The sequence below is a fragment of the Equus caballus genome, unplaced genomic scaffold (genome assembly GCF_041296265.1).
Source record: "Equus caballus isolate H_3958 breed thoroughbred unplaced genomic scaffold, TB-T2T haplotype2-0000437, whole genome shotgun sequence".
NCBI lineage: Eukaryota > Metazoa > Chordata > Mammalia > Perissodactyla > Equidae > Equus > Equus caballus.
In genome coordinates, this window is record NW_027222394.1 from 493,935 (window position 1) to 519,053 (window position 25,119).

At 40.4% G+C, this 25,119-nt stretch overlaps 1 long non-coding RNA gene across 7 annotated transcripts in view; it reads left to right on the forward strand.

Moving 5' to 3' along the window:
- Positions 1 to 25,119, forward strand: part of LOC138922972 (uncharacterized) — a 177,401-nt gene that overhangs the window by 103,247 nt on the left and 49,035 nt on the right. For 4 of the 7 annotated variants that reach the window (XR_011436084.1, XR_011436085.1, XR_011436089.1 and 1 more), the window contains exons 1-4: positions 2,238 to 2,350; positions 3,438 to 3,609; positions 3,757 to 3,961; positions 4,515 to 4,570. This is a non-coding gene — a long non-coding RNA (uncharacterized lncRNA). Of the gene's footprint in view, positions 1 to 2,237; positions 2,351 to 3,437; positions 3,610 to 3,756; positions 3,962 to 4,514; positions 4,571 to 21,665; positions 22,493 to 25,119 lie in introns of those variants that run through there. The other 3 variants (XR_011436088.1, XR_011436087.1, XR_011436090.1) reach the window with 2 other exon arrangements.

Below are 25,119 nucleotides of genomic sequence, written 5' to 3' on the forward strand. Positions count from 1 at the left end.
ATTTCACCTTTATAATTAGTGGATAGTCTTGCTGGATAAAAAAATTCTTTGTTACCCTTTTTTCTTTCAGTATTTTGAATATGCCATTTCTCTGCCTTCTAGGGTCTATCTTCTCTGATGAGCAGTTAGATATTATTTATGTTGATGCTCTCCTGTACATGTTCAGTTGTTTTTCTCTTTCTTCTTTTAAGATTTTCTCTTTGTGTGTGGCTTCCAACAGTTTGACTATGATGTGTCTAGGTAAAACTATATCTTTGTATTTATCCTACTTGGAGTTCAGTAAGCTTCTTGGATGTGTAAATTAACATTGTTTCATCAACTTTGGGAAGTTTTCGACATTATTTATTCAAAAAATTACAATAGCTATTAGATCCACAATTTGAGGAGGTATATTAGATGAGATTTGGGACATTTACTGGGAAAGTCTAGGAACCTGGAAATTGGAATGATTACATGTATTTGGATTCAGATATAGCTGAACTCATTGGGCACAATGAGTCTCCCTTGATTTCATAAGCAGTTGTTTCTCCCTGTGTGAGGCTGTTCCTTCATTGCTGGTATTCAACTATAGGATGAATCTCAAAATCATTATCCTGAGTGAAAAAAAAGCCACACAAAAATACACTGTATGATTCCTTTTGCATGAAACCCTAAAAAGATAAAACTAATCTAATATTGATAGGCATAGAGAGAAACAGTTCCCAGATGGAGGTGTCTGAACACTTTGAAAAGTGATCCAATATACTGGGGCTCTCAATAGATTGCCTCAATTACTCACTCAGATAAGGCTTGAATACAAGAATATCTTCAAGAGGGACATTAAGTTCCTCAATATTTTATAAAATGATCACTACCCATATGAGGGTGAATGCCAGGTAAGTACACCTCCCCCAATTACTGCTAGAATGGACTCAGTGTGAGGTCAAGATTAAGGTGAATAAATTGTATTCCTTCACTTACATGGATTTACTGAGCATCTAGGAAGCCCAAAGTTATTATCAGAGGAGAAGGATATGGTCAAACATATACTACTACTTGGTCAGAACAGATATTCTATACTCTGTGCACTTTGCCTGGCAGGTGTACACTTGCCTCTGCACAGCTTTGAGGCTTATTAGACAGTTCAAGTTTGTTGTACCTGCCACACTCTCTGCAATTTTAAGGCCTTTAAGGTATACTAAAAGTCACTGCTTTGAGGAGCTTAGGAAAAGAAGTGAAGAGTAATTGAATTCTGACAGTGTCTCTCTCACTTCTCTCTCTCTCTCCAAATCCTAAGGGGTGATCCTAGTATAAGTTACCCCTGAAGGAGATACACATTATCCTCAGGCCCTGTCCAAACTTCCTTACTGGCTCCAGGCCCATAATGGGAATAAAAAAACAGCTATGTTCAGAGTAGAATTGCAAGAAATCGAGAAATTAAAAAACCAAAAACACAAAAGGAACTCAAGATCTTGCCCAGTAAAGCAGAAACTAGGTAGCACATAAGGGGGTGGATCCTTACCATATTAGATTAGGAAGGATGAATTATGTTTGGATAGGCTCAAATTAATCAATATGAGTATACTCCCTATGGACTCAGGAGCAGCCCATGTTGCATTTCAAAGCAATGAAATATGTATTTCCTCTAATGGGATACTGACAAATGTTTTCTAAGACTCTTAGAGTGTTTCTCATGTGCAGCCATCTTTTGTGGTGACATGGAGCACCTGTGCAGACCCTCAGTAAAATCTGCACGCTGGGCCCCAGGCGCGCCAGGATGGGGCTCAGGGGTTGGTGGGTCCGGCGGCTGTAAAGGAACAGGGTGGAGGTCCCAGGTTGAAAAATTGTAAAATTATAATTTTACAGCTATATAATTTAACTACTTCAGTCATCATGTCTTTTTCTTTTTACAAAGTCAATTTTCCTACATAACTCCAAATTTTCTTCACACCATCTAAGTAATATTTTAATATTTTCCATATCCAATCCGTATTCAAATTTCCCCAATTACCTCCAAATGACTTATGAAAAAAAATGCTATTTTAATCGGGAGCCAATAGCGGATTACCCTTTGCATTTGACAGCAGAGTTCAGGCTTAACCCTTAAACTCTTCAGGCTCGGAGGACCCTGGGCAGGAGAGATTTAAGAACACCGTCCTCCCGCTTTCGCAGAAAGGCCAAGAGTGACTTGAAATGTAGACGCGGAGGCCTATGGGAAATGTAGTTTTAAATAGGTGAGGTTCACCGCCTGGACTCTGGGAAGGGGACGCCACGCTCCTTCTGCGCATGTGCAGCCGTAGCCTCCTCGTTCGTCTTCTCAGGACTCCAGAGAACCGTTGGGGAACTTTGGGGTGTGCTCGGAAAATGCAGGGTGCGCACCTAGGGCGAGGGACTAGCTGGGAAGGGTGTGCCTGTGCTTGGGGATGGGAGCAGGAAGTGTCTGGGACCCCGTCGCCCCCCACGGCGGTGTATAAACCCGGGCGGGCCGTCAGAGCGGGTACGGCCGATGGGGGAGACCCCGGCCCTCGGGCTTCTGGGGCGCAGGTGTTCGGGGCGGTCCGGGGTGCCCGAGGATCGTGTGACCAGCCCGCCTGCAGCCCGACCGGAGAGAAGCCCGTGGTGGCGGCGGTGGGTGCGGGAGGGAGGAGTGCGTTTATCAGGCGGACGGTGACCGTTGGTCTGCGGTGGAGCCCGAGCTCTGGAGCACTACAGGCCCGGTCACTGCTAGCTCTGTCACCTGTAAGCAGGGGCGACAGAAGGAACCTGGGCGAGAGTCAGGGTTCTCATCTATAAATATTAATAATGATTGTTTCACGGCGGCGTTTGGAAACATAGATCACTATTTTAGACAAGTGCCAGGTAGGAAGCCTTAAGTAAGTGACAACTGCTGTTATAGTTAGAGGATGCTTTGTTTTTTTACTGGATAGTTTAATGTACCCTGACAACCACTTCACCAGAAACCGAGGCTCGGGTCGGTGGCCCGATGTGCTCGAGTGAGGAGCTCCCAGCCAGGGAATTTGGATTCGAGGGCAGGTGTGCTTCGCTTCAGTCTCAGGCTTTGTCTGATTGTCACACCTGCCCAAGACTGGCATTACAGCCTTCACCGCATTTAGGAACATGGCCTGTCCCTGTGTCCCCAGGGATGTAAAGGAAAGGATGTGGATGGAATCCCACCGTATGTCACATGTATCCTGGGATCTCTAGTGTCTCTTCAGGTCCCTTGGGTCAGACAGAGGTGCCTGGCCCCCTCTGCATTGTCAGGCTTTCTGTCCTTGAAGTCTAACGTTATAATGAATTCCAAGAGTCAGGCTTTTTGCCCCTAAAGTGAATTTATTTCTCAGATCCATGTCCCAGTTGCCTTGAAACAAACCAGCCCTTGTGGGGCAGGAAGCAGGGGGCCTCTGTGAGGGAGTCTTACCTGGAAGAGAGCGCCCCTCTGACCTTAGACCTCTCTCCAGAGCTTCAGAGCAGAGACAAGAGCCCAGAAAGGAGCAGATGCTAGATTTGCAAGATCAGAAGCAGGTCTTGATCCTCCTGCCCAGAATGAACCAGACTTGATGATGATGCCACCTTCAGGAGCCACCACACTGTGTGACAGTGGGGCATTTGGGCCGTCCCTGGGAAGTACAGGTGAGCTGGGGTGGCCCAGGGGCAGGCTGCTCAGGAAAGGCTGCTTTGTTGGAGAGCCGTGAGGGCAGGGTCTGGGGGTAAGAGACAACCAGGCAGAGGGAGGAAGTTCTGTCTCCAGTCCCCTTAAATGGCCCCCGCTATTTACAGATGCGCTGCTGTCACACATGTCCACCAACACATGTGACATTAGTGACGTTATCCTGATGTCACAGGATCCAAGAACGATGATCTGTGAAGAGTTTTCCGAGGTCACCTACTTCTAACTCTTTTGAAAGATTTAAAGACATTGGGCCTGAAAATTTCAGTGACTTGTCCAGGGAAACACAGTTTGTGACAGTTCACTCTCTCACAGGTAAGTTACCAAAAGCATCTATCAAAAGGGCCTTTTGAGAAATACTTCCCAGCTGAAATGAACAATTAAAAATTCCTGCCTTAAATCCTCCCATCTCTTTTACTAGGCTTTCCGTGGATTGTGTATACCAAGGGTTAAATAATATTACTGAGAAAAATAGATAAATGATGCATACTGAGTATTTTTCTGCTAAGTTAACTTTAATGAAGGAATAGTGTCTTGTCGTTTGGCGTACTTTAATTCAACTAATCGGTTGTTTTTATTTCTTTCTGTTATTCAGAAGGACGCATGCGTTATTGTTAAATCAATCGAGTAAAGTTTATGTTCACTCAGTAAAAAACTGCAGATTTCGGCTCCATGGTCATTTCAGAATCACACAAAGACAGGTGTTGCTGCCTGTCCAGGATCCTTCTTGTGCCTTTTCAAGGCCCAGAGGGCCCTGTGCCTATGGGGAGGATGATCCCCAACTGGGGTGCTGAAATTTGAGAAGGTGAATCTAAGAGCTGTAAGACAGCTAAATCTCAGGACCCCTGTCTTCTCTCTGTCCCCTCAGCGGAACCACAGTCCTCTGTACTCGCCCAGGAGCCACAGAGAGTGAACATCCCTCAGGTGAGCTCTTTATTCATTCCCCATTTTATACTGTAGTGGATTTATAAGGTTTAGCAGGATCCATGCATTAAAGGAAAAGGAGAAGTAGAAATAGTAGAAATCAAGTCCGTCTTGAGGAAAAATATACCGTGTTTTACTATTAATTGTGATGTTGGCTGTTAGCTTTGAGTGGGTAACCTTGTCAGGGTAAGTAGTTTCCCACTAAGCTACCTGTTTCAATCTCTTTACTTGTGATTGGGCTATTCAGATTCTCTGTTTCTTCTTGATTCAGTTTTGGGAAGTTGTATGAGTCTTAGAATTTATCTGTTTCTTCTAGATTGTCCAGTTTGTTGCTATATAGTTTTTCATTGTATTCTCTTATAATCCTTTATATTTCTGTGGTATCTGTTGTAATTTCTCCTCTTTCATTTCTAATTTTATTTATTTGAGCCTTCTCTCTTTTTTTCTTAGAGAGTCAGGCTAAGGGTTTGTCAATTTTGCATATGTTCTCAAAGAACCAGTTCTTTGTTTCACTGATCTTTTCTACTATTCTTTTTTCTTTTTTGGTTTCAATTTAATTTATTTCTGCTCTGATTTTTATTATTTCCCTCCTTCGGCTGACTTTGGGCTTTGTTGGTTCTTCATTTTCTAACTGTATTTTAAGATTGCTTATGTGAGATCTTTCTTGTTTTTTAAGCTGGGCCTGTATTGCTATGAATTTCCCTCATAGGACCACTTTTTCTACATCCCATATGAGTTGGTGTGGTGTATTTTCATTTTCATTTGTCTCCAGATATTTTTTGATTTCTCTTTTAATCTCTTCAGTGATCCATTGGTTGTTCAGTAGCATGTTGTATAGTTTCCACATATTTGTCACTTTCCCAGCTTTTTTCCTGTAGCTGATTTCTAGTCTCATAGCATTTTGGTCAGAAAAGATGCTTGATGTGATTTCAATCTTCTTAAATTTATTGAGGCCTGTCTTGTTTCAAAACATATGGTCTGTCCTTTGAATGCTCCATGTGCACTTGAGAAGAATGTGTATTCTGCTATTTTTGGATAGAATGTTCCATATATATCTATTAAGTCCATCTCGTCTAGTTTTTCGTTTAATTCCACTATTTCCTTGTTAACTTTCTGTCTGGATGGTCTATCCATCGATGTAAGTAGAGTGTTGGGGCCCCCTACTATTATTATGTTGTTGTTAATATCTCTTTTTAGGTCTGTTAATAGTTGCTTTATGTACTTTGGTACTCCTTTGTTGGGTACACGTATATTTATAAGTGTTATGTCTTCTTGTTGGAGTGTCCCTTTTATCATTATATACTGCCCCTCTTTGTCTCTCATTGCCTTTTTTATCTTGAGGTCTGCTGTGTCTGATATAAGTATTGCAATAACTGCTTTCTTTTGTTTGCCATTAGCTTAGAGTATCATCTTCCGTCCCTTCACTCTGAGCCTGTGTTTGTCTTTAGAGCTAAGAGTGTTTCCTGGAGGCAGCATATTGATGAGTCTTGTTTTTCAATCCATCCCACCACTCTGTCTTTTGATTGGAGAATTCAATCCATTTACATTTAGAGTGATTATTTATATATAAGGGCTTAATGCTGCCATTTTATCACTTGTTTTCCAGTTCTGTATTTTCCTTGTTTCTCATCTTGTGTATTTTGGACTGCCAGTTCAGTTTGGTAGTTCACTATGATGGTTTTCTCAGTTTTCTCTTTTTTGTGTGTGAGGAAGACTGGCCCTGAGCTAACATCTGTAAGCAATCTTGCTCTCTTTTAGCTTGAGGAAGATTGTTGCTGAGCTAACATGTGTGGCAATCGTCCTCTGTTTTTTGTATGTGGGATGCCAGCACAGCAGGGCTTGATGAGAGATGCATAGGTCTGTGCCTGGGACCAGAAGCTGCAAACCCTGGGTGGCTGAAGCAGAGCATGCGAACTTAACCATTATGCCACTGGGACAGCCCCTCAGTTTTCTTTTTTTTGTATCATTTGTGTCTCTGTTCTGATTATTTGTTTAGTGGTTACCATCAGGTTTGTATAAAAAATCTCGTAGATGAGATATACCATTTTCTGATAGCCTGTTATTTCCTTGGTCTAAGCCAGTTCCATCCCTTTCCTCTTCCTCTGATTTGTTGGTCATAACATTTTCTGTTTTGTGTTGTGATTTTGTGGTTAAAATCACAAGATTATAGTTATTTTTGATGTTTTCCTTCCCTTTATCTTTAATGTCATAATTAAGTTTTTGCTAACCTGTTCTGGTAGAGAGCTGCAATTTTCTGACTTTGGCTGCCTACTTATCTCCTTGCTCAAGGCTTTGTGAACTCTTTTTTTTCTTTTTCAGGTATGAAGGTCTTCTTGAGCATTTCCTGTTTGGGGTGTCTTGTGGCGATGAACTACCTCAGCTTTTGTTTATGTGGGAAAGTTTTTATTTCTCCACCATACAGGTAGGATCTTTTTCCCTGGATAGAGTATTCTTGGCTGAAGGTTTTTGTCTTTCAGAATTTTGAATATCTCATTCTACCTTCTCATATCCTGTAAAGATTCTGCTGAGAAATCTCCTGAAAGTCTGATATGGTCTTTGTAAGTTATTTTCTTCTGCCTTGCTGCCTTTAAAAATATTTCTTCTTTGTCACTGACTTTTGCCAGTTTTACTACTCTATGCCTTGGAGTAGGTCTTTTTACATTGATGTAATCAGAAGTTCTGTTAGCGTCTTTTACTTGTAATTCCAGCTCCTTTCCCAGGTTTGAACAGACTTTCTGCTCCTTTCTCCCTCCCTTCTCCCTCTATAATACCCATAGTTTTTATGTTGCATTTCCTGATTTAATCAGATATTTCTCAGAGAATTTCTTCGTTTCTTTTTAGTCTTAATTCTCTCTCCTCCTCCATCTGAAGCCTTTCTATATTTCCGTCCTCCAGATTGCTAATTCCGTCTTCCAAAATGTCAGCTCTGTAATTCAGGGTATCCAGATTTTTCTTTATCTCATTGTGTTTTTCATCTCCAACATTTCTGATTGGTTCCTCTTTATAGGGTCAATCTCTTTTGTGAAGTATTCCCTCTGTTTATTAATTTTATTCCTGATTTAATTGAACTATCTGAATTTTCTTGTAACTCGTTGAGTTTTTTAATGTTAGCTATTTTGAATTCTCTGTTGTTTACATTGTAAATTTGTGTGCCTTCAGGATTGATTTCTAGGTGCTTTTCATTTTCCTTCTGGTCTGGACTATTAATATATTTCTTCATACTATTTGATGGGGTTGGTTTGTGCCTTCACATAGATAGTATCTGGTTTCAGATTCCACTTGGCACCACTGGAGGAGGTTCAGGAGCTGTGTATTCTGAGCCTGCTGTGATCCCTGGTGTCTGTGCTTGTCCTTTGGAATCTATGCTGACAGGACCCATCTGCGATTGCCTGCTTGTAGCTGCTGCTTTGCTAATGTATGCACGGGCACTCTAGACAGGGTCCCTTGCTCTGGCTGACTGGCTGAGCTTGTGAGCCCAGCAGGGGGAGGGGCACTTCTTTTGCATGTGCCATCCCGTGAGTGTTCTCTCTTTGCCCTCGCTGTCTGTCCTCCCGGCGTGCTGGCTTCATGAAGACAACCCCACAATAGCTTAGCCTCCCCTGTGGAGCTTTCCTATGGGATGTGAGGGATCTTGGAGAGCAAAGGCATTCCCACAGAGTCTCCCCCCAGGCCCCTCTTTTCTCAGAGCTGTGCATGGTCCTGTGCCCTAGGTCATTGCTGGGGAGGGAGAGGAGATCCCCTTACTTCCTCCTTCTTCCTCCTGGGGGGTCCAGCACCTCCACCTTCAGACATATGGCTGCCTGGGTCTCTCAGATGTCTTTTGTGTTGTGTGCCTGTCCTGTGTTGGTTTATGAATGTCCTTTTCATTGTTTCTTAGGGAGGAGAGTCTAAGGGAAGAGCTCACTCCGCCGTGATGCTGATGTCATGCCTGGTCATTCTATTTTTAAGTTTTTGAGGAATCTCTGTACTGTTTTCCACAGTGGCTGCACCAATTTACATTCCCACCAGCAGTGTATGAGGGCTCCCTTTTCTCCACATCCTCTCCAACACTTCTGTTTTCTTTGTAAAGATTGGCACCTGAGCTAACATCTGTTGTCTATCTTTTTTTCCTTCTTGTTCTCCCCAAACCCTCCCACTACATAGTTGTATATTCTAGTTGTATGTCCTTCTGGCTGTGCTGTGTGGGATGCCACCTCAGCATGGCTTGATGAGTGGTGCCGTGTCCAGGCCCAGGATCCAAACCGGCAAAACCCTGGTCTGCTGAAGTAGCGCACACGAACCTAACCACTCGGCCATGGCACTGGCCCCTCTCCAACACTTCTTATTTCTTGCCTTTTTAATAATAGCCATTCTGATGGGCATGAGGTGATATCTCATTGTGGTTTTGATTTGTATTTCTCTAATAATTAATGATGTTGAACATCTTTTCATGTGCCTGTTGGCCATCTGTATATCTTTGGGAAAATGTCTGTTCAAATCCTCTGCCCATTTCTTGACTAAGTTTGTTCTTTTGTTGTTGAGTTCTTCATATATTTTGGATAGCAACCCCTTATTGGATAAATGATTCGCAGATATCTTCTTCCAATTGCTAGGTTGTCTTTTCATTTTATTGATGTTTCCTTTGCCATACAGACGCTTTTTAGTTTGATGTAGTCCCATTAGCTTATTTTTTCTTTTGTTTCCCTTTCCTGAGGAGACATATTCAAAAAGATACTGCTAAGAATGATAGCAAAGAGCTTACTGCCTACGTTTTCTTCTTTGGAGTTTTATGGTTTCAGGTCTTACATTCAAGTCTTTAATCCATTTTGAGTTAATTTTTGTGCATGGTGTAAGATAATGGTCTACTTTCATTCTTTTGTGTGCGGCTGTCCGTTTTCCCAACAGTGTTTATTGAAGAGACTTTCCCTTCTCCATTGTATGTTCTTAGCTCCTTTGTTGAAAATTGGCTGTTCCTAAATGTATGGGTTTATTTCTTGGCTATCAATTCTGTTCCATTGATCTGTGTCTGCTTTTCTGCCAGTATCGTGCTGTTTTGATTAATACAGCTTTGTAGTACACTTTGAAATTAGGGAATGTGATGCCTCCAGCTTTGTTCTTTTTTCTCTGGAGTGCTGTGGCTCTTTGGGGACTTTTGTTGTTTCCAGTAAATTTTAGAATTCTTCTTTCTATTTCTGTGAAAAATGTCATTGGAATTTTGATAGGGATTACATTGAATCTGTAGATTGCTTTAGGTAATATGGACTTTTTCACTATGTTAATTCTTCTAATCCATGAGCACAGAATATCCTTCTATTTCTTTATGTCTTCTATAATTTCTTTCAACAATGTCTTATAGTCTTCAGTGTATAGGTCTTTCACCTCATTGGTTAAATTTATTCCTACCCACTTAATTCTTTTTGTTGTGATTGTAAATAGGATTATATTCTTGATTTTTTATTTCTGCTAGTTTGTTTTTAGTTTTTTGATGGATTTTTTAGCGTTTTCTATATGTAAAATCTCATCATCCACAAGTAGTGACAGTTTTACTTCTTCCTTTCCAGTTTGAATATGTTTTATTTATTTTTCTTACTTGATTGCTCTGGCTAGGACTAAGAAGGGTGAGCGTGGGCATCCTTGTCTTGTTCCTGCTCTTAGAGGGATAGCTATCAGTTTACACCCTTGAGTATAATGTTAGCTGTTGGTTTGTCATATATGGCCTTTATTATGTTGAGGTAATTTCCTTCTATAATTATTTTATTGAGAGTTATTATCATAAATATGTGGTGAATCTTGTCACATGCTTTCTCTGCATCTGTTGAGATGATCATGTGATTTTTATTCTTCATTTTGTTAATGTAGTTTATAACATTGATAAAGAATACTGTACTGTTGTAATCCTTTGTATTTCTGTTATATTGTTTGTGATTTCTTCTCTTTCTGATTTTATTTATTTGAGGCTTCTCTCTTTTTGTCTTATTCTACCTAAAGGTTTGTCAATTTTGTTGATATTTTCAAATAACTAGCTCTTAGTTTCACTGATCTTTTCTATTTTCTTTTTACTCTCCATGTCATTTATTTCAGCTCTGATTTCTAGTAGTTCCTTTGTTCTCCTGACTTTGGGCACTTTATTTTTCTTCTTTTCTGATTCTTTTGGATGTATTGTTAGATTGTTTATTTGAGATTTTTCCTGTTTCTCAAGGTAGGCCTGTGTTGCTAGGAACTTCCCTCTTAGTACTGCTTTTGCTGTATCCAATAGATTTTGGTACACTGTATTTTCCTTTTCATTTGTCTCCAGATATTTTTCCATTTCTCCTTTAATTTTGTTGTTGTTCCAATAGTTAATGAATAGCACGTTGTTTAGGCTCCACATATTTGTGACTTTTCCAGCTTGCTCCTTGTGGTTGATTTCTAGTTTCATACCATTGTGGTTGGAAAAGATGCTTGATATCTTTTCAGTCTCCTTAAGTTTATTGGGAGTTGTTTTGTTTCCCAACAAACAGTGTATCTTTGAGAATGTTTCATGTGTACTTGAGAGAAAATGTATATCCTGCTGCTTTTGGATTGAATATTATATATGTATCTATTCAATTCATCTGGTCTAGTGTTTCATTTAAGGTCAACGTTTCTCTGTTGATTTTTCTCTCTAGAAGACCTATCCGTTGATGTAAGTGGGGTATTAAAGTTCCCTACTCTTATGGTGTTGCTGTCATTTTCTCCCTTTAGATCTGTTAATAGTTGTTTTATAGACTTTGGTGCTTCTACGTTAGGTGCATATATATTAATAAATGTTATGTCTTCTTGATGGATTATCCCCTTTATCATTATATAATGCCCATCTCTGTCTCTTGTCTTTTTTGGCTTGAAGTCTATTTTGTCTGATAGAATTATGGCTACATTCAGTTTCTTTTGGTTGTCGTTTGGTTGGAGTATCATCTTCCACCCCTGCACTCTGAGCCTGTGTTTTTCTTTAGAGCTGAGATGAGTCTCCTGGAGGCAGCACATTTTTGGGTCTTTTTCTTTTTTTGTTTTTTTTTGGGGTTTTTTTGTGTTTGTCTTCATCCTTATTTTTTATTTTATTTTTTTAAGGGGCCTTCCCCCCCTTTTTTTTATTGAGTTATTGATTGGTTACAATCTGGTGAAATTTCAATTGTACATTAATGTTTGTCAGTCATGTTGTAGGTGCACCACTTCACCCTTTGTGCCCACCCCCTACCCCACCTTTCCCCTGGCATCCACAAAACTGTTCTTGGTCCATAGTTTTAAATTCCTCATATGAGTGGAGTCATACACAGATTATCTTTTTCTCGCTGGCTTATTTCACTTAACATAATTCTCTCAAGGTCCATCCATGTTATTGCAAATGGAATGATTTTGTTCTGTTTTGCAGCTGAGTAGTATTCCATTGTAAATATGTACCACATCTTCTTTATCCATTCGTCTGTTGATGGGCACTTAGGTTGCTTCCACGTCTTGACTATTGTAAACAGTGCTGCAATAAACATTGGGGTGCACAGGACTTTTGGGATTGCTGACTTAGGCTCTTTGGATAAATACTCAGTAGTGGGATGGCTGGATCGTATGGTAGTTCTATTTTTAGTTTTTTGAGGAATCTCCATACTGTTTTCCATAGTGGCTGCACCAGTTTGCATTCTCACCAGCAGTGTATGAGGGTTCCTTTTTCTCCGCAACCTCTCCAACCTTTGTTGCTATTAGTTTTAGATATTTTTGTCGTTCTAACAGGTGTAAGGTGATATCTTAGTGTAGTTTTGATTTGCATTTCCCTGATGATCAGCGATGATGAACATCTTTTCATGTGCCTATTGGCCATCAGTATATCTTCTTTGGAGAAATGTCTGTTCATGTCTCCAGCCCATTTTCTGATTGGGTTGTTTGATGTTTTGTGGTTGAGTTGCGAGAGTTCTTTATATATTAAGGATATTAAGCCTTTGTCAGATATATGACTTGCAGATATTTTTTCCCAGTTAGTGGGTTGTTTTTTTGTTTCAATACTGTTTTCACTTGCCTTGAAGAAGCTCTTTAATCTGATGAAGTCCCATTTGTTTATGCTTTCTATTGTTTCCCTTCTTTGCGAACGCATGGTGTCCAAAACTATCCTGTTAATACTGATGTCAAAGAGTGTACTGCCTACGTTTTCTTCCAGAAGCCTTATGGTTTCAGGTCTCACCTTTAGGTCTTTAATCCATTTTGAGTATATTTTGGTGAATGGTCAAAAAGAATGGTCAATTTTCATTCTTTTACATGTGGCTTTCCAGTTTTCCCAGCACCATTTGTTGAAAAGACTTTCTTTTCTCCATTGTATGTCCTCAGCTCCTTTGTCAAAGATAAGCTGTCCATAGATGTGTGGTTTTATTTCTGGGCTTTCAATTCTGTTCCATTGATCTGTGCACCTGTTTTTGTACCAGTACCATGCTGTTTTGATTACTGTAGCTTTGTAGTATGTTTTGAAGTCAGGGATTGTGATGCCTCCCGTTTTGTTCTTTTTTCTCTGGATTGCTTTAGCAATTCGGGGTCTTTTGTTGCCCCCTATGAATTTTAGGATTCTTTGTTCTAATTCTGTAAAGAATGTCATTGGGATTCTGATTGGGATGGAGTTGAATCTGTAGACTGCTTTAGGTACAATGGACATTTTAACTATGTTTATTCTTCCAATCCATGTACATGGAATGTCTTTCCATCTCCTTATGTCGTCATCCAATTCTCTCAGAAAGGCCTTGTAATTTTCATTATATAGGTCCTTCACTTCCTTAGTTAAATTTACCCCAAGGTATTTTATTCTTTTTGTTGCGATTGTGAATGGTATTGTATTCTTGAGTTCTTTTTCTGTTGGTTCATTACTGGAGTATAGAAATGCTACTGATTTATGCAAATTGATTTTATACCCTGCAACTTTGCTGTAGTTGTTGATTACTTCTAAGAGTTTTCCAATGGATTCTTTGGGGTTTTCTATATATAAGATCATGTCGTCTGCAAACAGCGAGAGTTTCACTTCTTCCCTCCCTATTTGGATTCCTTTTATTCCTTTTTCTTGCCTGATTGCTCTGGCCAGGACCTCCAGTACTATGCTGAATAAGAGTGGTGATAGAGGGCATCCTTGTCTCGTTCCTGTTTTCAGGGGGATGGGGTTCAGTTTTTGCCCATTGAGTATGATGTTGGCTATGGGTTTGTCGTATATGGCCTTTATTATGTTGAGGTAATTTCCTTCTATGCCCATTTTGTTCAGAGTTTTTATGATAAATGGCTGTTGGATCTTGTCAAATGCCTTCTCTGCATCTATTGAGATGATCATGTGGTTTTTATTCCTCAGTTTGTTGATGTGGTGTATCACGTTGATTGATTTGTGGATGTTGAACCATCCCTGTGTCCCTGGTATGAATCCCACCTGATCCTGACGTATGATTCTTTTGATGAATTCCTGAATTCTGGTTGCCAAAATTTTGTTTAGAATTTTTGCATCTATGTTCATCAGTGATATTGGCCTGTAGTTCTCTTTTTTCGTGGTGTCCTTGTCAGGTTTTGGTATCAGCGTGATGTTGGCCTCATAGAATGTGTTAGGAAGTGTTCCATCTTCCCTAATTTTTTGGAATAGCTTGAAAAGGACAGGTATTAAATCCTCTCTGAAAGTTTGGTAGAATTCCCCAGGAAAGCCATCTGGTCCTGGGGTTTTATTCTTTGGGAGGTTTTGGATTGCTGTTTCAATCTCTTTCCTTGTGATTGGTCTGTTCAAATTGTCTGCCTCTTTTTGAGTGATCTTAGGAGATTGTAGGAGTCCAAGAATTTATCCATTTCCTCTAGGTTATCCATTCTGTTGGCGTATAGTTTTTTGTAGTATTTTCTTATAATCTGTTGTATTTCTGCAGAGTCTGTTATTTCTCCTCGCTCATTTCTGATTTTGTTTATTTGAGCTTTCTCCCTTTTTTTCTTTGTAAGTGTGGCTGGTTTTGGGTCTTTTTCTTAACCTGTCCAGCCTCTCTGTCTTTTCATTGGTGCATTCAATCCATTTACATTTAGGATGATTATGGATATATAGGGACTTACTATTGCCATTTTATCTTTTGTTTTATGGTTGCTCTATATTTCCTTTGTTTCTTTTTCCTTGTGTTTCTCACTACAATTTCAGCTTGACGGTTTTTGGTGATGTGTTTTTCAGTTTCCTCTTTTTTTATGTTTCGTGACTCTGCCTTAATTTTTGTTTTGTGGTTACCATGAGGTTTGTATAAAAGGTCTCACAGATGAGATAGTTCTTTTTCTGCTGATATCATTTTTCCTTCACTTGACTAGGCAAGTTCTGTCCTTTTCTTCTTCCCTTGCTATTTTTGTTGTCAAAATTATTTCTTTATTGTGAATTTGTTACCAAATTGGAATGGTTAATGTTATTTTTAATGCTTTCTTTCCCTTTAACCTTCGCATCACAATTGTTTACTAACATGTTCTGATACAGAGTTGCAGTTTTCTGATTTTATCTATTTATCAACTTGTTTAAAGCTTTGTATCCTTTGCCTTTTCATTTCAGACAGGAGAGCTCTTTTTGACATTTCTTATAAGGCAGGTCTAGTGGCGATGGACTCCCTCAGTTTTTGTTTGTTCCTCACACTTTATTTCTCAGCTGCAGCAGTGGACCCCCAGCTGTCGCAGCACCCAAGGACACAGAGCTGATTATTACAGTGTTGATTAATACAATCCCTAAGTAGCTCTCAAATACTTGTACTTTTCTGCATCCTCTGTGAAACCACCCTAGTCGAAGTAAGCAACTAAGTAAGTGGATGACTTTAACGACCTCATGTCTCTGATCCTCAATTTCTTGGTTTGTGAAATGAGGCAGTTAGAAGGAACACCAAGTTTCTTCCTTCTCTTTCTTCTGTGATTATCAGAATCTACAACTATGGAGAGACTCAGGGAAAAATCAATTCCAGTGCTTTGGGAAACCATCTCACTTTCTCCATTTAAATTAACTCTTGGGGTGACTGAGATTGTGCCTCATATCCTCTCATAGCACTGCTCTTAAGGACAGTCTCAGAATCTTCAAGACAACTTAAAAGAAGGCCCTTTCTCTTAAATAGGAATCTGCCTTATGCCATGTTTTGAGCTGTAGAAAATATTTTAGAATGAGATTCTAGTGTTGGTAACAAATTTATCTACATTGTTAATTCATCTGAAAGCTCCTATTCTTGAAAATGTCCCATGTGGAGCTAGAGAAGTTCCATGCAAAGGTTTAGTCCATTTTTGTTGACAATCTCTTGAGTGTATGTTAAAAACCTGGATAACAGGATAATGTTAATGGAGATGGGGGGAGGGACAGTGATGAATGAGTTTGGTTGACTTTCAGCAGTAGTAAGGTCAAAATGAAAGCATTATAAAAGAAGAGTAGAGATTTAGGTCAGGGCTTTCTATGAAAAACAAGTAAAAACCATAAGCAGATGGAAAAAGTTTAAGTGACACAGTATGGCAGATTCCACTGATGAGTTTAATAGGCAGCCATTTTAGTGGCAGAGAGAGTAGACTGAAAAGTGAGGAGAAGTTTGGAAAATTCAAGGGACAAGAACCAGAAAAGCAAGGGGTCCCATCCTGCCCTGAGGATTCTTTTGCTCTGAAGTGTGTTAGCCCAGCTGAGGGAAGACCTGGGGAGGATGTTGTAGATCCTCTAAAAGGGGCATCCATCAGCTGCGGGAAGATGTGCCATCTCTCCCCAAAGCTCATTAGCAGATTGGAAGTGGGATGCTGCATTACTCTGATTAGCATTAATTTTATAATTCTAGGCATAGAACTTTCCTCCACATGAGTCAGCCTTCACACAAAAACACAGACTCACATGGTGTGGATAAAACACAAGTAACCTTACTGCTGCTTCCCATCTTCCAAGGACCCAGTGGGAAGGAAAACGTGGTTCCCTAGCAAAGAGGGGAGTTAAGGGCTGGAGTTTTCCAGCTCTCCAAGCTGGGTGCAGGTCCCACAAATCGGGGAAAAGTGCAATGCCATCTTTCTGGCAGACCAAGACTTTGGGAAAACTGGGTCCTTCTGATCTGGTTAGGGAAGACGCAGTACTTCCAACAGCCCCTGCAGCAGGGCAATGGCAGCATTACAAGTGAGATGAGGAACGTTACCTCAGAGCCTCCCAGGGAGAGAGCATTTAGGCCGCTACCGTTTATTGGGATAACTTGTTCCTGGCCCTTTGGAAAATACCCAGTCATCCCAGGGGCTAGACTTCTCAGGAAAAGTAACTTGCCAGTCCCTTTAAAATTTGCAACTCAAACCTATCTACACTTTTATTTGTTACATATATTGTTGGGGCTTCATTTCAAACTGCTATATTACAATACTGTTTCCGATAACTTTAAATCCATGGCAGTGACTTTCAAATTCTTTTGATGGCAACTCACAAAATAAATCTATAAATTATTTTTTATCATAAATCAGTATATACGCACACACACCAAAAGAATATAAAAATTTTATGAAACTGTTCTTACCTTTTTACGTGTAATACACTCTAATATTATCTATTCCATTTTGTTTCATTGTTTTTTAAGTGCTTGTCACAACCTCTAGAATTATTTCATAATCCACTAGTGGGCCAGGACCTGCAGTTTGAAAAACACTATTTTAAAATTATTGGTTCCAGGTACCCTAGCCAGTAGTCTGGTATCCAGATTTTTAAAAGGCTTATTAAAATGCATCATCAAAAAGCAATATTTGCTAAAGGACCCTCAGTCTCTATAAAGAGCACTGTCTTGGGGATTCCAACCATAAGTTACCAGATAAATAACCAGCTTTCCTTTGCAGATCTGAGATGTGAGCTCAACACCAAGTAAAAATGACATAAAATCAGAACAAAGTTGGAAAAGGAGGACCACCTCCAAGTGCAGTATGTGGTCCTTCTGGGAAACATGCAGCAGCCTAGAGTGAGGTGAGGGGGACAAAACAGAAAAGAAACTTTAATGGAGAAAAAATCAAGCTCGTAACTTCTGTCTCCAGGCTTCACAAGGTGCACTGGTACTTCCAACCCTGAGAGACAGAGTGATGTTCAGCATGACTCCATAATCCTGTGGCCTCGAGAACCTCAGCAGACATCAGTTAACTCATTTAAGGATAACTGCGAATTAAATTAGTTCATCCTAATTACGCAAAAATGATAAATTCAAATAAGCAAGGTAATTTAATTCTGAATTAAAAATTTTTTCAATCACTTGACATCTCAAATCAAAGCAAATGGATAATGTTTCCAATTATATCAATTCGACTCTATATTTCAATACATAAATATATGATGAACAATTAAAATTCTTATGTGATATGCATTTAACTTGTTAACATTTATGCTACAGTAGGGAACCACACTCGAGAAACAGGGTCATGTCCTTGAAAACCAAAGACGGTTATCACAAAAGAGTCTTTGTAAGAATCCAGCAACAGAATGAGTCCCCAAAATCTATTAAGTAAACTATCCCACAGAAAAAGTGAGGCAGATCACACTAGTAAAGGCAACACTATGGAAGCTTATGAAATAGTTATCAAGGGAAATACTTGATACATAATAAAAATATTTAGTTTTAGGAAGCAGTATGTTAGGCTCTGATATGGTTGCACTTATGAGTACAGGACTTTCATAGGAAGGAAAGAAATGGAAATTCACTGAATGTCTGTGTTTTGTCATGCATCACTAAATACCTTCGATTACATTATAGCATTGGAAACTAGGAAGCAGAAATGTTAAATAACTTGTTGTAGGCCACACAGTAATAAATGACAGAACTAGGACTTAAACTCCATCTTCTAATTACACATCCGTTATTCTTGTCACATCAATACCACTTTATCCTGAGCTAGTACTCAAAATATGATAGTGCTTAAAGTATTTGCTTAAGCATTTCTTAGGATTTCTGATCAAGGTCAATTCAAATTCCAATTTCAAGGCTAATGAATAAGAAAGTGACCTTTAAAAGGAAAAAAATACGTAAAAAATATACATGCATTCCGGGTGGCATTATGAATCTTCAAACTTTCGATATTCTTTGTGTCTCATGTAAGGATGAAAAAAGTTATCTATTGCTGTATAACAAACCACAACAAAGTGGAGTAGCTTGAAACAGTAACTTATTCTTGTCTCTTATTGTTCTGTGGATTGGCTGGGATTCGCTGGGCAGTTCTTGCTTGGGGTTTCCTAGGAAGTACAGTCAGATGTCATCTTGGGCTGAAATCCTCTTTGCCTCTATTGTGCTGGATGTCAAGATGGTTCATTTCTGTGTTTGCTGAGGATGCTGGCTGTTATCTTATTCGGGGCTGCCAACTGGAGGGTCTGCATGTGGCCCCTTCATGTGACTTGGGCATCTCTCAGAGTGGTGGCTGGGTTCCAAAAGAAAGCATCCCAAGAGGAAATATTCCAAAAGACCAGGCTTCTTACAGCCTAGCCTCAGAAGTCCCAGAAAGTCACCTCCACAGCATCCTATTGGTTGAGCCAGTCACTGAGGCCTAGGGGGAGGGATGTAGACTCCATCTTTTGATATGAGAAGCAGCAGGCAATAAGGGAGGGAGGGAGACTGCCCATGTCACCTTAGTCTTTAGCCTCCCATCTGGCATCTCTACTTTACCCAACTGAGTTAGAAGGGGAAATAGATGATACAACTACAATAACACAAATTATTGTGTGGTGTTTCTCTGTCTCTTTGGCACTCTCTCTTTCTCTGGAAACACAGCACTTCTTGAATGAATGGATAAATGAGTCTCTCCCTTTTCCTCTCTACTCCTTTTTTGCCTCCTCACCTTTCTTTTCTTCTTTTTAACTGCAGATGAAAGGTTAAAAAAATGTTTTAAGCAGCAACATACTCTAATTAGTAAATCTTATAGTTAGTTTCTACTCAGATCTCCCATTTGATGTCTACCTGCCTGATTCAGTCATCGTCCTATCAGGGAAGGTGATAAGAATGCAAGCAAAGGAGAGAAGAGAGGGGAAAATGGGAAAGCAAAAGTAGATTATCAAGGGAAGAAGGAAAATATAAATGGGAAAGGAAATAAATCAGGAGCACTGAACACCGTTAAGCCCAAATGGCTGAAAAGACAAAGGGAAAGAAGCAAATTTTTCCCTTATGATGCTGCATCCATCCTTCCTTCCTTTCCAATCGATGGCCGCCATCGCCAGCCTAGTCTAACCTTATTTCTTAATGCCTGAATTTTTGCTATATCATCTTACCTAATCTCCCTGCCTAGTTTTTACCCCTTAGAAATCACCAAAAATGGGGCCAGCCCGGTGGTGTAGAGGTTAAGTTTGTGTGCTCCTCTTTGGCGGCCTGGGGTTTGTAGGTTCCCATTCTGGCACAGACCTATACACTGCTTATCAGGCCATGCTGTGGCAGGTGAGCCACAGATGAAATGGAGGAAGATGGGCATGAATGTTAGCTCAGGGCCAATCTTCCTCCAAGAAAAGAGAAAGAAATAAAATAAAATAGATCATCAAAAACACTCCTTTCCTCCTGGTGCTCTCAATTACAAAAAAAGAAAAGAGAACACTAAATGACTTCTGAGGGATTAAGTCCAATTATAAACATTTTAAGAATTTTCATAATCTGACCTAACCTTCCTTGCCACTCTTGTTTCTCAAGTCTCCCATATGTGAAACTCTTTACTCAGCCAGAGCACTCTACTCAATGTATCCAAATACACAGAAAAATGAGACTAGATCTCACTATTACATCATGAAAAATACAAAACCTGAATCAAGGAAAATAACAGACAACAAAAATATTACATTACAGAAAGCAGTGTGGTGACATTATAAGCTTATAATTATAGCGGTTATGGTCCAGCTCACTTCTCACAAATACAGCCTTCTCCTTTTGTCTTCTGTCCTTTGCTGTAAGGATCCTATCACCAGGAGCATTCCCCGCCGCTCTCTGCCTTCCTAAATCCTGTCTCATCAGGACCCACAACATTAACTGACTAATTTGGAAGAAGTGTGATTAACAGAATTATTCTGGACCTGAAGTCCCTTGTTAACACTACAGCATCGGATTTGATTCTCGATGGACACTAAGTCACTCAAATTCCATCTCAGTTTTTACTCTGTAGATTTGTTCAGTATACGGTTGATTAAAGGACCATTCACCCCAGTTTGGTAGATAATTCAACCAGCCTCCAATCCAAAGTTTGTATAACTTTGATTTGTAGTAATTACAAACAGTAATTACAGAAACAGTTAAAACATTCATTGCTAATATTGTAACGCTTTGGGAACCTCATATAAATGCAGTTTTAAAAAAACAGGATATTTGAAGATAGTAACATACACCGAGATTAACAAGATTTTGTGGTGAGAGTAGTTTATTGTCAGGTATAATTAAAGCTGTAGATGCTATTCTGAAAGTACAGACTTTAGGGGGCAAGGGAAGAGAGTTTTTGAAGCAAAGTACAAATTAGGAATAATTACAATGATGGTTATGGAATGTCAACATCCATTTCATCATGATGAGCTCAATCTCCTTCAAAATTCACTTGAGTCCGGGAAAGCATTAGTGTAAGACAAAAGGCAGCTTTGGGAAAAATACCTTTGAAGTATTAAGGAGTAGAGTGATTGGCAGTCAGCAAACATAAAAACGGACGAAAGAATAAATGTCTTGATCACCTACGGAAAGTGTACACTTCAAGTATCTTATTAAAAAACCAGTTTTCTTTTTCATGTCCAATGTTGAATGCACCTGCAATTGTTGTTTTTTAATCTATTTTGATCCCCAAACTGGATATAACTAGATGTTTTATGGGAGTTTATAAAGGTGATGAAATTATAAAGAAAAGTAAGTGAAAGATTATCAGACAGGAGAGTGGAGGCTTCTGGGGTGATATCAACATTGTATGATTTGACATGAGTGGTGGGTCTGTGGGTGCTGACTTCATTCTCCTTGTGTATGGTTCATGCGTGTTGCTGTTTACAAAGCAGTTATGTAGAAAATCCGCTGACACTAATACCTTCGACGGTTCATTAGCCCAAGGGTGTCTGTTATGCTTTAACCAGGGCTTTGCTCACGTTCCCTTTTGCCCACATGAAGCCAGTTGTGCATTAAGAGATGACACAAACATGTCTTGAAACAAGAGATTTCTTCTTGTTTTCTAGAAGAAATAGCGAAGCTGGTCTAGCGCTTGGTGATATTTCCAAACAGTCCTTTTGTGAATGGCCATGAGAAGATGTCCTTCTTCAGCCAAGGATGAAGTCTTATACTTGGTATTATTTAAAGTACCTGATGCCATGCTACACAACTAGTGTGTGTGCATCCATTCATCTGACAGATATTTATTGACTCACCTACCAGCTGACTCCCTGGGAAGCCAGAGCAGTCTGCCAACTAATATGGTTAATTGGGATTTGATAAGTGCTATAAAGACACCAGAGATTCAGCAGTTTCTCCCAGCTATCGAACTTATTTTGGCTAATGGATATCACTCTCACTCCCATTTCAATCTTACAAAGGGATGCTAGAAGAGGATTGACCAGTCAGAAGGTGGAAACTTAAGAAAAATTGAAAGTCAGAGACGGGAGGGAATGAAAGCAGCAGAGGAAGAAGGAGGCAGAGACTGGACGGCCAGCAAGGCCTCAGTGCCCTGCACAGTTTCAGCTGAGCCAGATATTCTTCCTGTTTCCTTGCTTGATCTTTGCTTGATCCTCCCTCTTGCCGACGCCCTCACCTGGAGGAGTCAAGCCCAGCACAGATGCCACTGAGACAGGTCAAAGCCAGGGAAAGGTCCTGGGATCAAAACTTGGCTAAGTATGATCCAAACTTCCAAGCAGTCAGAAGTAGAAAGAGCCAGAAGATAAACCTAACCCATTTTTGAAGGGGTGCCAAAGATGAAAAGCAGGAAAACCAAAATTACTCATCAAGTCTAAAGGGGGAGCACAGAGCCAGAAGCTGAGAGGAGAAGAGGAGTCAAGCAAGTCAGTGCCAGGTAAAAACAGAAATAGAGAGTTGAAAAAAAAAAAAAAAAAAAAGCAAAGCAAAATGAAGGGTCCAAGACAATAATTGGGAGCATTCCTTGGGGTTTGATAATGGATTTTATGGGTTAGCTTAAGTTAAAAGCAAAAGATGTGAGCGGGTACCTTCCTTCCTTCTGACATTATCTCCCACCTTATCAACAGTCCATTGTTACCAAGGCATTAACAACACTTACCAAACAAAGTCTAGAAGCCCTTTGGGCAGTCTTGCTAAAAACCATCTTAGTCTAGACTGATTTGGCCTTGAGGATGACCACATCTCCTCAGGACAGTTCTCCCTGGATTCCTTCATTGGCTGTTTTGGGAAATGACGCACTTGGACAAATTGTCTACCTAAATGAATGATTCAGGTCTGAGCAGCATGAGACACTGGCAGATAGGAATGCCTCCCTTAGCAGCAGGAAATTCAGCACTTACCACGTCCCATGCGGCATGCTCTCCCAGAATACTTTTAATATGATATCCCAGTGTATTTAACATTTTAAAATTACTCCATTTGGTTAAAATCAATTAGGTTTTTTTGAGGATCTTGGTCTTTCTCCAGCCCAGTTTAAACCATAATTTCCTGAAGACTAGTGATGCGGGATCGGTGAGCCGAGGAGTCGAAAGAAAGATTTCTTAGACTCTCAAGATCTGGCAGTAGTGCTCTTTTATTTAGAGAATAGAGATAGAGTAGCATGGGGACAGGACCCATGGGCAGTCAGAGCTTCTGCTGCTCCTGCTGCCCCGAACTGAGGGTTAGGCCCAAATTTAAGGCATAGGTAAGTGAGTCATCTCTTTATTAGTGCCCGTTTGGTCTGGCCATTTGGCGGTCCCATAACTTTAAGATAAGAATCAAACCGGATTGAGTAAATGGCAGAAGTCACCGCTCAAATATTATCTTCAACTAAAGACAAAGGAGGATTTTGGGGTGAGGGTCAGTTACATGAGGTTGCCAGGCAGTTTCCAGAGATAAGGCCATCCCCCCTTCCTCCTGGCTCAGAGGGGGAGTCATCTCCACAGATAGATGTTTCCCTTAGAAGTGTAAATGTTTTCTCAACAAGGGGGAAGCATCTTCACAGGTAGATGTTTCACTTAGAAATGTAAATGTTTTCCCAACAAGGGGCAAACAAATTCCAGAGAGGGAGGCATGGAGATTTCCTTTACAACTGCAATTGTCTCTGATCAAAAGGGCAAACAAATTCCACTCCTTGGAGCCTGCTTCTTATCTGTAGTTTTAAAAGTAACCAGCCTAAAAATCCTCATCATAAACTGTTTTAAAATTAAGCAGCCTAAAAATCCTCATCACTAGCATTATCTCGCCATGTTCTTTTTCACGTCCCCGTCATTTCTAGTCAAGCCTCAAAACGTGAAGTCTGCACTGTGGGTTCATAGCACCTCAGAGATCATCTCGATTCTCCCCATCCCACAGGGGGAAATTGACCTCAGTCAACGTGGAGTAGAGTGTTTAGTCTCAGCCTTAAAATAAGTGTTTCCTTTTTTATTGTCTTTTCTTCCTGTCTGCTTTTCAGAGTAGAAGCAACAGTAATTTAAACTTTTCTACTATGTGACCTACATTCCACAGGTACCTTATAATAGCTGAGCCAGGGCTTAACAAAGGAGTTGGGTGTGTGTGGTATTTGTGTGAGCATGTGCTTGTGTGTGTGTGTGTCACAATCTGATTGCCGATGTGGGATGGGAGATGGGAAAGAATGTTTAGGCACTTGTGTATTTATATCAAAGAGATGGTAGGACCCACAAAAAAGAATTCATTTTTTGTGATGTTAATGTTATATTTTGGGGGGAGGTTTTGGGGGAGGAAGATTTGCTTCTAAGGGGTGGACTCATATCTCTGTGTGGGGAGGCTCAGTTTTAACGACAACTGAAGTCTCTCCTGGTGTTGGGATATTTCATTCTCGTAGGGAGAAATGCAATGCTCATCCCTCCTCCCTCACACTCCCCCCACCACTTCCTTGGTGCCCTTCCAAGGTAGGGCCCTTGGTGCTGGCTGCTCAGTCCTCCCCCAGGGGTGGCTTTCCAAGGCCAAGAGGGCCAGAGAGGGCTGCTGCCAGAGATGCTTCTGTTCTGGCTCCTTCTCACTCCCCTTCCTGTCTGCTGGGGCTTTTGGTGGCAGCACCTAGTCCTGATGGGGTTAGAGTACCACCCTGGAGTGGATGGTGTGTGCACCAGCAAGCATCCAGTCAATTCATGAGTTATCCTCTGCGTGAGCTGGGCTGTGATGTGCCGTTATCTTCCTGCTCCCATTGTACACTTCACACACCAGCTTTCTCTCCAGACAGTTGTTTGATCACTAACTACTTCGAATATCATGACCATAGGCTCATTTATTTTTTTCTGTTTTAAAGGATGGTGCTGGTGTGCACAGGGAGCAGCCACGTCAATTCACACATTTGCCAAGGTATCCGATTGTGAGCTGCCTATCAAGGTGCTGACTTTAATAAAAGCTTATTACCGTGAGCATTATTTAGCATTTATGTGGCTCCTCACAATTGTTTACCCATTATTTCTCAGCGCTCCCCTGTCCAGGTGATCAGTGTTAGCAACTCACATTGTAGAGGCAATAAATCCGGGGTCCTAGAGA